Source organism: Oryx dammah, unplaced genomic scaffold, assembly GCF_014754425.2.
Source record: "Oryx dammah isolate SB20612 unplaced genomic scaffold, SCBI_Odam_1.1 HiC_scaffold_9, whole genome shotgun sequence".
Taxonomy (NCBI): domain Eukaryota; kingdom Metazoa; phylum Chordata; class Mammalia; order Artiodactyla; family Bovidae; genus Oryx; species Oryx dammah.
The window spans coordinates 28,190,030-28,202,272 of record NW_024070193.1 but is presented as its reverse complement, the minus strand read 5'-3'; the positions used below and the strand labels follow the sequence as shown (position 1 = coordinate 28,202,272).

General features: G+C 42.4%; 1 pseudogene; it reads right to left on the bottom strand.

Moving 5' to 3' along the window:
* Positions 1-8,099: 8,099 nt before the first annotated feature.
* LOC120868417 lies at positions 8,100-9,138 on the bottom strand (annotated as a pseudogene).
* Positions 9,139-12,243: the final 3,105 nt, after the last annotated feature.

Here is a 12,243-nt window from a genome sequence, read left to right as displayed (position 1 = left end):
TCCTTGAGTTATACAAGCCCCTTTGCCATGACAAGGCAGTGATCAATGAAGCGGGGTAGACTAGACACTACCAAAACCCCACTAAGAGCCAGGGACTGTTTCTAAAGATGCTGCATATGTGTTTCTTATTAATAACCTTGGAAAGGAGGTGATATTCTCGCCATTTTGTTGTTGTCAATTTAGGTGCTGAGTTGTATCCGACTCTTTGCGACCCCATAGCCTTAAGCATGCCAGGCTTCCCTGTCCTTCATTAACTCCTGGAGTTTGCTCAGACTTGTATCCATTGAGTCAGTGATGCTATCTAACCATCTCTCTATTTAACAGAAGACAAATCAGAGTAAATAATTCCTCCAAGGCTGTAGAGCAGATAGAGCAGAACTAGAATTTTTCCCCCACATTGGGTAGAATCTAACTTCAAACCTCAGCCTTTCACTAGCCTCTGTCTGTATAAACACACTCTGAACTTCTGTCCTCAGTGGACCTTTGTGGGCAAGCTGCCCAGTTCTTCCCCTCCCTGCTTGAACTCTGCCCACCCCATCATCCTTGCTCTAAGAGTGACCATGGCCCTCTGCCAATATACATGCAGTATCTCCAGATGCTGGTAGCCTCCACCTGAGGAGGGCTGGTCTTGTTTCATGACCCACCCAGACCTAACCTGCCTGCAATGAGCCGTGACCTTCCTGATTTCATTTCCCCATTTTACAGCATTTTCCATTCAAAATGTACATGTCCCATGTCCCTCTCCTTCACAGCTATGCTCTCTGTTAGCTAAGATGCTCCTTGAAAGTTGGTGGGTTTGCATTGCTGGTTATTAATTGAAAGGAATAGTTCATGTCCCAGAAATGCAGGATCCTCCATCACTTCCAGAGGAATTTTTCTGAAACATAGTTACTCCTGATTTCACCTTTCCATTTTATCTGTGTTATATCCTACCCATAGCTCTTATAATCTTGATCTGGTATGAACTGGCCATGGCCTGTTTTTGTTAATAAAGTTTTATTGGCACATAGCCACACCATTCATACTTGGATTGTCTCTGGCTAGCTTCCCACTAGAGTGACAGAGTTGAACAGGTACAACTGAGACTGTATGTCCTGCCAAGGCAAAAATATTAGCTATCTATCCCTGATCTGCGCCTTCCCTGGTGGCTAAGCGGTAAAGAATCCACCCACGTGTGAGAAACTTGGGTTCAATCCCTTGGTGAGGAAGATCCCCTGGAGAAGGAAATGGCAACCTACTCCAGTATTCTTGCCTGGAGAATCCCATGGACAGAGGAGCCTGGCAGGCTACAGTCCACAGGGTTGCAAAGAGCTGGACACAACTGAGCGACTAAACAACAATGACAATTCCTGATCTACGTCAGTAAGATCAGTATATACTCCTCCACAAACCCCTAACACCTTTTTCTTCATGTGGCCAGGAATAAAAACCTCTCAATGCCTGGACTCTAGGAAGGAAAAAAAGAAATCAAGTGCCTGATGTTTGTAAAGGAAAAACAATCTCACTCACAGCCTGGTCCATGCTGACACTTCTGTGGCCCCTCCCTGTTTCTGGAGCCCTGAGAGACACTGTTAATCAATCACCGCACTCTTTCCAACTGAGCCTCAGATTCTTCAAAGCAATGCCCAGGCTGCCATTACCAATCAATCAGAGTTGGCATTGAAGTAGAAACTATTTTCCATCTGTGGTCCAGAGAATCACCGAAGACAACAATTGTGTTTATAAATAATCCTTGCACATCCTTTGGGTTGCCGTGTCAGAGACGGACACACTATCTCCCTTTAAGTCCAGAGTTGGAACTTAATCCACTGTTTTCTGTTTCTTTGATTAAGCACCAGATGAAGTTGTTAGCTGGCGATAAGGAATCATGTTATGAAAAAATGCCTCCACTTCTTTTTCCTTAAGAGATTCGTTACACTGCATTGCTCACACTGTTAGAGGTACCCAGGAACTGAGGCCCACTGAGAGTATTCTCGAGTAGCATGTCAATGTCATTCTCATTGAGTGGCTTCCTAGGTGGAAGCACTGACACTGTTTCTGCTCTTTCTCTCCCATGGCTAATCCATTCTCTTTTAGCCAGGCTCCTGTTGAATTCATAATAGGTAAAAACACATATACAGTGTTGCCAGGGACTGAAATGGAGGTATCTCTATCACCGTATCTTCCTTAAAGCAAGCCGAATGCCAGGAAGTTCTTAAAAGACTCTCTTTTCAAATGCTGGAGCGGATACCTGCTCAACCACAAACATTAACCACAGTGGGTAGGAATTGGCTAAAGACAGGTATCCATTGAGAGGTGTGGGGACCTGCCCCATAGACTGTATTTACTGCAACGAAACTGACCCTGACGGAACTAGCTCCTGAGAAGATGACAGGGAAGTCACAAATGAGAAAGTGGCATCACTTAGCAGTTTCTCGCTGCTTTTTTCTCCAGAAGTTGGAGAAGAGGCCAGGAAGGAAAGCAAATATTTTACAAAGGAAATGGGGCTTAAGGGGGCAGTTGGTGAGAGAGACTTGCTCCTTCTTACTGGCTAGGGAGCATCTGAGCTGTAAGGAATGATAGCTATTCACTGGAAGAATCCAGACGCCCTGGGAAAGTTTCTTTGAGCCTCACACTGTTGGCATCTTGACAGCAAAGTTTTATGCACCGCGGTAGTGTTGACTGGAATCCTGCCGAGCTTTTCCAAGAGCCATTGTTCATCAAATTTGGGGCTTTAAAAGTTGAGCCATTGAGTGTGAGCATGCCTTTGGTCATTTAAAAACATTAAGCCGACCTTGGGAAAAGGTTTTAGCATTTGCACCTTGTGATTTTTTGTGTCCTACTTCTGGAAATAGTGTAAGATTTGCCTTCCCAAGTGGCAGTGGTGAGGACCTTTTTAATGATGGTTTAAGCTTTTAGGTTTATGGGATTTCAATAAAATTAATAATGTGGTGTTGCTGATATTCTTTGAGTGAAAAAAGCAATGTACTCTTTCCTGGAACAGATAAAGAATTTAATAAGTATTATACCCAAGGTGCTGTATAAGCAAACTTTGAAAACAGAAGATAATATTATTTAAAATCACATTAATATAAAGGCTGTTACTGTTCATCTGGTGCATATCTTAGGGTACTCTTTCACCGAGAGGAACCAAGTTCAGTTAAAATTTCAGTTTGATCGGCTGTCATGGAACTAGAAGGCCCTTTCTGCAGAACAGAAAGCTAATTTGTCGTTGTTGTTAAGTGGCTCAGTCGTGTCTGATTCTTTTGTGATCCCCATGGACTATAGCCCACCAGGCTCCTCTGTCCATGGGATTGTCCAGGCAAGAATACTAGAATGGGTTGCCATGCCCTCCTCCAGGGGATCTTCCCAACCCAGAGATCAAACCTGCATCTCCTGCATTAGCAAGTGGATTCTTTACCACTGAGCCACCAAGGAAGCCCACTAGAAAGCCAGATACCATGGATTGTTTAATTCCTGGCACAAATGAGGGAAGGACTGGGGAATAAGATATTGGAGTAAGCTTGATGTCATGGTGTGTTCCAGAGCTTGGAGACTGCAGCTCAGCCATGGTTCTGCCTAAGCTTGGGGGTTGGTTTGCCTCCTGGGCAAGAGACTTTGTAGAAAACATACGTTGTTTCTGCTGCTTGCCAGCCCATTATCTCCTTCTTCTGGTACGGGAACTTCCTTCACTGCAAGAAAAGTTCTCTCCACACTTTCAACCAAGTTGTTCAGTAGGGGTCTGCCAATCAAGATACCCTGCCCTCCTGGACCATGGAAGGGCTCCTGCTTCTGGCTGAGCCAGTCACTACATTTACACCTCCTCCCTGCACTCTGGCCACAACTGGCCACAATCCTTATGAGAATCATTCAGCATCCTTTGCATGACTTAACCTATGGGAGCTGGCAGGGAGTGTCCTTTCCTCTCTGATTAATAGGCTATAATGGGCTTCCCTTGTGGCTCAGCTGGTAAAGAATCTGCCCGCAATGCGGGAAACCTAGGTTCGATCCCTGGGTTGGGAAGATCCCCTGGAGAAGGGAAAGGACACCCACTCCAGTATCCTGGCCTGGAGAATTCCATGGACTGTTTAGTCATGGAGTTGCAAAGAGCTGGACACGACTGAGTGACTTTCACTTCACTTCACTTTTTCAGTGATATGTACCTGGAGCTGCCTGCCTTTGGTTGTAGTTTTTACCTTGCTGAGGTAGCATACCCAAAAGAATGAATGAACCCCGCAAAGGAAGCAGTGGCCAGGGCAAGGAGAAAGAAAAAGTTCTTGGCATCCACAAGGCGTGTTCTATCCTGCCTCTTCCCCAGTTTCATCACAAAAGCCCATAAATATCCTGTTTTGCTTAACTCAGAATTATGTTTCTGTCGTTTGCAAGCAAACAGCTTTAACAAATAAAGCTAGCACCCCAAATTTCTCTCCTAGGCTCATGGACTGCATTTCTAACCCTTTCATTCCTGCCTGCTTTGGCGAGCTTTCTTTAGTTGCCTGTTACCGTGTGAGCACTGTGATGGGCCCTGAAGATAGGAAGAGAGTCAGGTAGCGAAATCTGCTTAGGCACATAGTCGTGGTCCCTGCCCTCTCGGGACATGAGTGGGCATAACAAGACCTCTTGCACCTTCTTCCATCCCTGTGGAGTTTGGGGTTGTGAACCATGGACTCGCCTTTCCCTAGGCCTTGTCCCCCTCTGTTGATGTCCTCATTCCCAGCTGCTCATGTGAACTTGGCTTTTTGTCTTTCTTGATGTACTCTGTACCCAGATTTATTCAGCACAAAGTACTAAATTCACTGCTCCGTCCTAACTCTTGGCCTTTGGGTGAGTTTTTCAAGTCTCTGAATCTACCCTGCCATCTTCTAACCTCTCTAAGCCTCAGGTTTGCCATCTGTAAAATGGAGGTAGCAATAATACCTGTTTCATAGTTGTGGTGAAGATGAAATGCCTAATGGATGCTTCATAACAAAAAAATCAATATACAGTAGGAGAAGCGATTGATAATTCCAACTCATAAACAGATTTAAATGTAGTATCACATTCATTGTCATCTTTTGTATGAAAGAAAATAAAGCTATAAAAAAGATTTTTAGATTAGAGGGGCTATACATTTTTTATTTTAATTTTTCAGAATTATATTATTGGGCAGAAAACTCATGGGAAAAAATAGTTCTGCCATGTATTTCCTTTTCATACTGTTAATGGGGTTCAGAAAACTGAGATCATGGCATCCGGTCCCATCCCTTTATGGCAAATAGGGATGGGGAAACCATGGAAACAGTGACAGACTTTATTTTTGGGGAGGCTCCAAAATCACTGCAGATGGTGACTGCAGCCATGAAATTAAAAGCTATGACCAACCTAGACAGCATATTAAAAAGCAGAGACACTACAGCTTCAGAGAACTTCTCCACCATCCAGGCAAGGAGGCCTGGACCAAAGCCTTGCGGGTATGGCCCTCTTCTGCATTTGTTCCCTCCCTGTGGGCTCTACCTTGGCCCTAGAGACGGTGACTGCTGCTCATATCTGCTATTCCTGTGTTCTTTAGAGTTCTCTTTACTCCTTATGAGCCAGTCTCCCATTACTTCAATCCCCTACTAGAGTTAATGCTTCTTTATATTACATTTTCCCTATTCAAATTGTAAAATAAATAAGTAAATAAATGTAAATTACAATTTAAGTACATTACATTTTGAATTACTTTTCTGTAAGTTGTGAGGTGTGTGCTGAAGCCCATTTTTCAGTTCTTCATGTCCAGTTGTTGTGGTTTTATTTCTTCTTTTCCAGTATCTTTTTCTTGGGATTTTATTCATAGACAATAATGTCATCCACAAATATGGAAAAAAAATTTTATTTTACAAAAAAAAAATAAAAAGCAGAGACATTACTTTGCCAACAGAGGTCCGTCTAGTCAAAGGTATGGTTTTTCCAGTAGTCGTGTATGGATGTGAGAGTTGGACTATAAAGGAAGCTGAATGTCAAAGAATTAATGCTTTTGAACTGTGGTGTTGGAGAAGACTCTTGCAAGTCCCTTGGAGATCAAAACCAGTTAATCCTAAAGGAAATCAATCCTACATATTCTTTGGAAGGACTGATGCTGAAGCTGAAACTTTGGCCACCTGATGTGAAGAACTGACTCATTAGAAAAAACCCTGATGATGGTTTTACTGCTGGTTTTACTGATGGTTTTATGGTGAAGGCAGGTGGAGAAAGGGACGACAGAAGATGAGATGGGTGGATGGCATCACCGATTCGATGGACATGAGTCTGAGTGAACTCCGGGAGTTGGTGATGGACAGGGAAGCCTGGCATGCTGCAATGCATGGGTCGAAAAGAGTTGGACACGACTGAGTGACTGAACTGAACTGGTGTATTTCCTGTTTGACTTTTTTTAAAAAAAGGATCTAGAAAAAAATACGTTTAGGAATAGACTTGTCTCTGATTCTAGGTAGAATTAAAATGTGCAAAGGGGGACCAGTGTGTGTGTGTGCGCGTGCATGTGCAAATATGTGAGTGTGCACATGTGTGTGTGTATAAAATAGAGGAAGAATGCTATATTTCACAGATAAAGTACATATGAACTTGTAAGGTCTGACTGTGTCCTTAAGCCACTTTTATTTTCCATGTGATCGCGTTAAATGCATATTTAAGATTTCTACACTGGAAAACCTGTTGAGCCTGTTTCTCTTCTCTGTGAAGGATCCTGTGACTGTATTTGAATAGTTCCTGATATCTCATAGTCTCAGGGGGCAGCAGTAATGGCAGGAATGGGGTCTACTCTTCCACTTATCTAGTGAGAAAATGTTCTCTTCTTCCTTGTTGAAATCTTGTCACTGAATGCGTTTTCTTTGCTAGTTAAAGGGCCTCTGGTAGAAAGCTCCCTTCTGTGGCATCCCCTGCTGCATTTCCTATTACACGAATTCCTTCCTTGCTCAATAAAAGTAATTGCTCAGTTAGGCCAGTTTTTTTTTTTTTTTAATGAGCAGCTTGGATACATGCATATATTTAATAATGAAACAATTCATCGACAACCAAAAAAAAAAAGAGAGAGAGAGAGAGAAATTCACAAGACCGCAATGCTGTGGAAGAAAATGAGACATCAGTATAGCAACTGACCCAGAAGGCTGCATGATAAGTACATCAAAGGCAGACTTGACTAGGATAGTATTGTATGCTCTTTAAATGGCGAAGTATCCACTTATTTGATTGCTTGGAAGCAGGCCGCTTTATTGTATGCTGCATGGAATGGAGGCAGAGAGCCAGGGAAGGGAGAGACGGGAGAGGGAGAAGAGCAATATAGAATCCAGGGTAAGCAGATAGAAGAGACTGAGATGGAATTACAAACAGATGACTATAAGGCTTTTTGTTTCCTCTGCAGCCTAAACTAAGCCTGTTCCAAGTCTTTGTCAGTCAAATTCAGTGATCACAGGAGTAGCACTAGGCACTATGAAGGAATGGTGGAGGAAGCAGTTTACAAAGTAAAAGGATACCAGGGGTTCCTGCTCCCAGGGAGCTTACAACCTATGTGGGGAGACAGGCTCCACACACAAAACTACTATAAAACAGACTTACAAAGTAACATAAATACAAATAAATATACATAGGAATAAACAGTATTTGAAAGCTAAAAGGTACTGAGTCAATAAGTGTTCAGAAGCCGCTAGGTCAGTCCAGGAAGGCTTTCCAAAGGAAAAAAGTATGGACTTCGTGAGTATAACAGTAGCGTGCAGTAGCGCGTGTGCAAAGGCGTAGGAGTGGAAGCACGTGTGTCATGTACAGTAAGCAGATTAGCTTGATAGAAAGTCTAAATAGGTGTCCTTAAGAAGTGAGTGGGATAAAACTGTAGGAGTCTATTTGGTGAAAGACACTGACTTATCAATGTTAGGTCTGGTCCCTAAAACAAAACAAACAGGGAAAGATGTTTTCTCTAGATAATGATAGGAAGTGGCTATAGGTCTAGGAGCAACTCCACTGCTCTCAAAAGTTTTGTAGTTACTCTGAAACAGAGAAGCTAGAAATGGGATGGTGAAGTGTTCGTCATCCTTGAGCAGTTCAGGTAGAAGGAACTGCCTTCTGGAACAATTCTTGCATAGTGGCAAGTGAAAACCCTCAATGAAATCCCTAGACTTAGGCCCTACGGCCCAACAGGCAGCCAGATCCCAGTCACCTCAAGGGCTCAAGCAGAATGTCCTAGACTTTCGTTACTAATTCTTGGTGGGGAGTAGATTGTGTCTGCTTAGAAAAGAATTTATTTTTGAAATGCCATGACAATCAGCTTTGATCCTAACATTGTACAAATTAAAACAGGAGGATGAGAAGAGCCCTAATTTATAGGGAATGCTCACGTCCCTGAAGGACGGGTCAATAACGGCCCAAATTCTCTTTAAGTGGAGAGGCAGAACACCACACCTTGAAAAGAGGCTTTTCTCAGCCAAAGCATGTAAGACCTCTTTCTTTAAGCCTATTGATCTGAAGCTGTTCCAAGAAGGAAAAAAAAAGTCCAGGCCAGTTGTTTAGCAGCAGACACAGTCAGCCCCCGTGTCACGAGAGCCCCACTGGGAGGCACTGGGTCCCACTGAGGTTGAAATACACTGCTGGGGGCCAATCTTGATGCCATTTGCCTCACTGTGGACATCAGATAAACCCTGCTGATTTTCCTGTATATGTCTTTGGCTGTGTTAATGAAGGCCTCCTCAACATTGCAGGCTGTTTTGGTTGAAGTTTCCATGAATATAAGTCCATGTTCCCGAGCAAAGGCTTCTTCTCTCTTCACATCCCTACAGGACTCTAAGTCACTCTTTTTCCCAATCAGCATGATAACCATGTTGGAACTAGAGGGCTGCTGGGTATCCTCTAACCGTGAGGTCAGGTGGTTGAAAATTTCACGCCTTGTAATGTCGCACACCAGCAGTGCACCAGCTGCCCCCCTGTAGCAGGAATGGGTGATAGAACGGAAGGATTCTTGTCCACCCGTATCCCAGATTTGCAGCTTGATTTGTCTTCCATCAATGCTGACCATACGGGCCCCAGACTCCACGCCTATTGTGAAGTCGTGGACCGTGGTTGGAACTGCTTGTCTGTAAGCTGCAGAAGGAGACATGACTTCCCCACACCTGTTTCCCCAATGATGATGTACTTGAAGAGATAATCATAAGTCATTGTCCCTTTTCCTCTGGATTCCATATCTGCCCAGCTTCTTAGGCCAGCTTTTTGAATAAGGATGGTGGCAATCCTTCTGAGTTGTTGGACATTAGGGTGGGTTGGTGAGTGTGAAATTCATTATGGCGATGTCTGAAACACAACTTCTTAAGAATATCATGAAGGAGTCAATCTTTTCTGAGAAATGTCTGTGCCCATTTCAGGCCCCTGAAATCATGCCAGACCTCAAAGCACCTCTGTGATCTGAGCAGTTCACATAAATGAAGTGGTGTGGATCTTACCTAGCCCTTTAGCTTTACACACAGAATCCACTGGATTTTCTACACGTCTGTCTGCTACTGCCACGGCCTCTGGTACGTTCCACAGATACACAGCATGGTTCCTCCTGCTTCCTGCATACTATACTTCAATTTCCTCTAATCCACACATTCCAGGATTTGTGAAACAAAATAATCCCTTTGGATCTTCTTCAGCTGTTCTTCAACCAGCCATTTCCATACTTGTATCTCACTATATCCTTATCCCTTTCGAGTGCTGTATGTCAGGTATGATATAAATAATATATTGAAGTCAGCTGTACCTGACACCACCAAGCATCAGCTACCTTAATGTCATAGTGTCTGTTAGCTGGCTTGCTCCTTGGTATTAGATGTCCAAGAAGTCTAAGATTGACTGAGAAATTCACCTTGTATGTCATAAGCTTGAGAATTGATTCAGTTTAGCCTAAATATGTTAATTAAGCCCCTACTATATATGGACTGGGCTTCCCTGGTGGCTCAGTGGTAAGGACTCCACCTGCCAATGCAGGAGATGCGAGTTTTATCCCTTAGTCTGGAAGATCCCCTGGAGATCGAAATGGCAACCCATTCCAGTATTCTTGCCTGGAGAATACTATAGATAGAGGAGCTTGGCAGGCTACAGTCCCTGGGGTTGCAAAAGAGTCAAAGACAACGTAGCAATTAAACAACAACAATATATGGGATATTAGATTAGGCTCTGAAATACAAAGAAATATAAATCTTACATCTTTCCCTTGACAAAGCTTCCAGTCCAACGTAGAGTGTATTGTTAAAGATTTCCTAAAGTAGAGAAGCCACACATATTAGTTGGCTTAATTTTAAAAAGGAAACATATAAGCAGGCATCCTGACACATCCTCTAGCACATACACACAATACTTGGAAGCCCTAGGTTTTCTTCTTGGTAATTGTCTTGCTCAAAGCAAGCTTCTGTATTGGCTTCATTTGCAAAATGGCAGCAAGAGGGCTCTAGCAGTTCCCCAGCAAGGTTTCCAGAAGGCCCCTCAGGAGACGTTCCCTTAGGTCTTAATAGCCAAGACTGGACGGGAATCATTCAGTGAGAAGAGGGGGATTATCCTAACTAGTTTAGGCTAATCATTTTGGGAAGGAATCGATTTTGGGTAATAGCCTCATTACCATAATAGTTGGTTAGAAATAAGAAATTACAAATTCACTATAATGTGGCTTGTACTATAATAGGAGTCTCTGAGATTCCAGAAGTGTTTCTACGTAGAATGCCGTGTTTAATCAGTTACTGATGAAAAACTTTTTTTGTTCAGCAAAAAGCTATTCTGAAGTCTGTACAGATGATAACAATTGTATCCTCCAGTGTCTATCTCTGTGCTTGTTATACTTGGAGTGATGTATTCTCTTCATCAGTGTACTGGGAGGTGTCCTAAGAGATCATGGGAAACCAAAACTAAATATGTACATCTTCTGGGAGAACCATTTTACTTACTTCATTTTTGGAAAGAAAGTCAAAGATACATGATAAAATCAAAGATACATGATAAAGAGTACATCTACATTTACTTTTAGATTAGAAATGGAGTATTTGATTTCTGATTGGTAAAATTTTTTAGGAACCTCCCCCTAGTCCCTGATGGTACATACCCACTCCCCTTTACCATGTATATCAGTTTACTTGGATGGAATAGTAAAGGAGGTTCCATAAGCTTTCATTGTTGTGGAAAGAAATTTAATTAACCTAGCTGCATTTTTTTTCTACACAACTTAAGTCCAGATGATGGGCTTTTGAAAAATCTTCCCTACCTTAATCATAATCTGACGTTCACAGTAGTTATACTTTATCATGGTAGTTGCACTTTAAAGTGTAAATATAATGTTTGTATTTTGTATATTTCTATTCTGAATAGCTTATTTACTTTAATTCTTTACTTTCTCTAAAATTGTATAGTAGTGTATATGGCAAATGGCATTCCAAACAGGTAAAGAATGCCAGTAACTGTTGACATTGTCTCCACTCTTATAGTTAATCAGTTAACAGACCTAAGTATTCTGTTTTAGAAATAGAAACAGAGAACAAATCCACTAGGCTAATGACTTCAAGTCTTCTTATCTTGCTCATAGCATAACTTGAAGTTGTAGAAAGAGAATGAGTTTCTGAGCGTCCCAAAGCACTCTTGAAAGGGGGTTTAGAGAACTAAGCCACTTAGGAGGACAAATATGTCTCAGATAATCCCTGCAGCTACTGTCAAGACCCATTTGAATCAGGTCAAATTCAAATTAAGATGGTTCAGTGCCAGAGGTCTTACACATCACTTTCTTTTTGAGCAGAAGTATCTCCCACTTAAGCCATCTGAACACTTTCCTGGGTCTCAACTGTTTTACCCCGTTGTTGGTTTTCATCCAATGATTTGCCCTAACCCAATATACCAGCTCTGTGTTTCTCCCCTTTTCTTCCTTGGAAAATGCTTCCAGACCTAGGGAGTAGGTTCCAAGCCTTATTATTCTTGGCTCTCAAACCATCATAAGTTCTCTCTTAAATTACATCCAGGTTTTTTTTTTTTTTTTTTTTTTTTTTTAATGAGAAAAGGCTCTCCTTCTGTAGGGCCATGGATTGCTTTTACATTTCACGGAGCATATGGTCTGGTGGTGAAATCAGGCATTAAGTAGGTAATTTTAAATGTGATGGGTATTATGAGAGGGGAGGATCAAGCTGGTGTGATGGAGCCACACCAGCTTCAGGGGACCAACATTTGAGCTAAGGCTTGAAAGATAAGGTGGAAAAGAATGTTCAGGAATGAAGGAACAGCAAATACAAAGAGTCTAAGGCACAAGAGTTG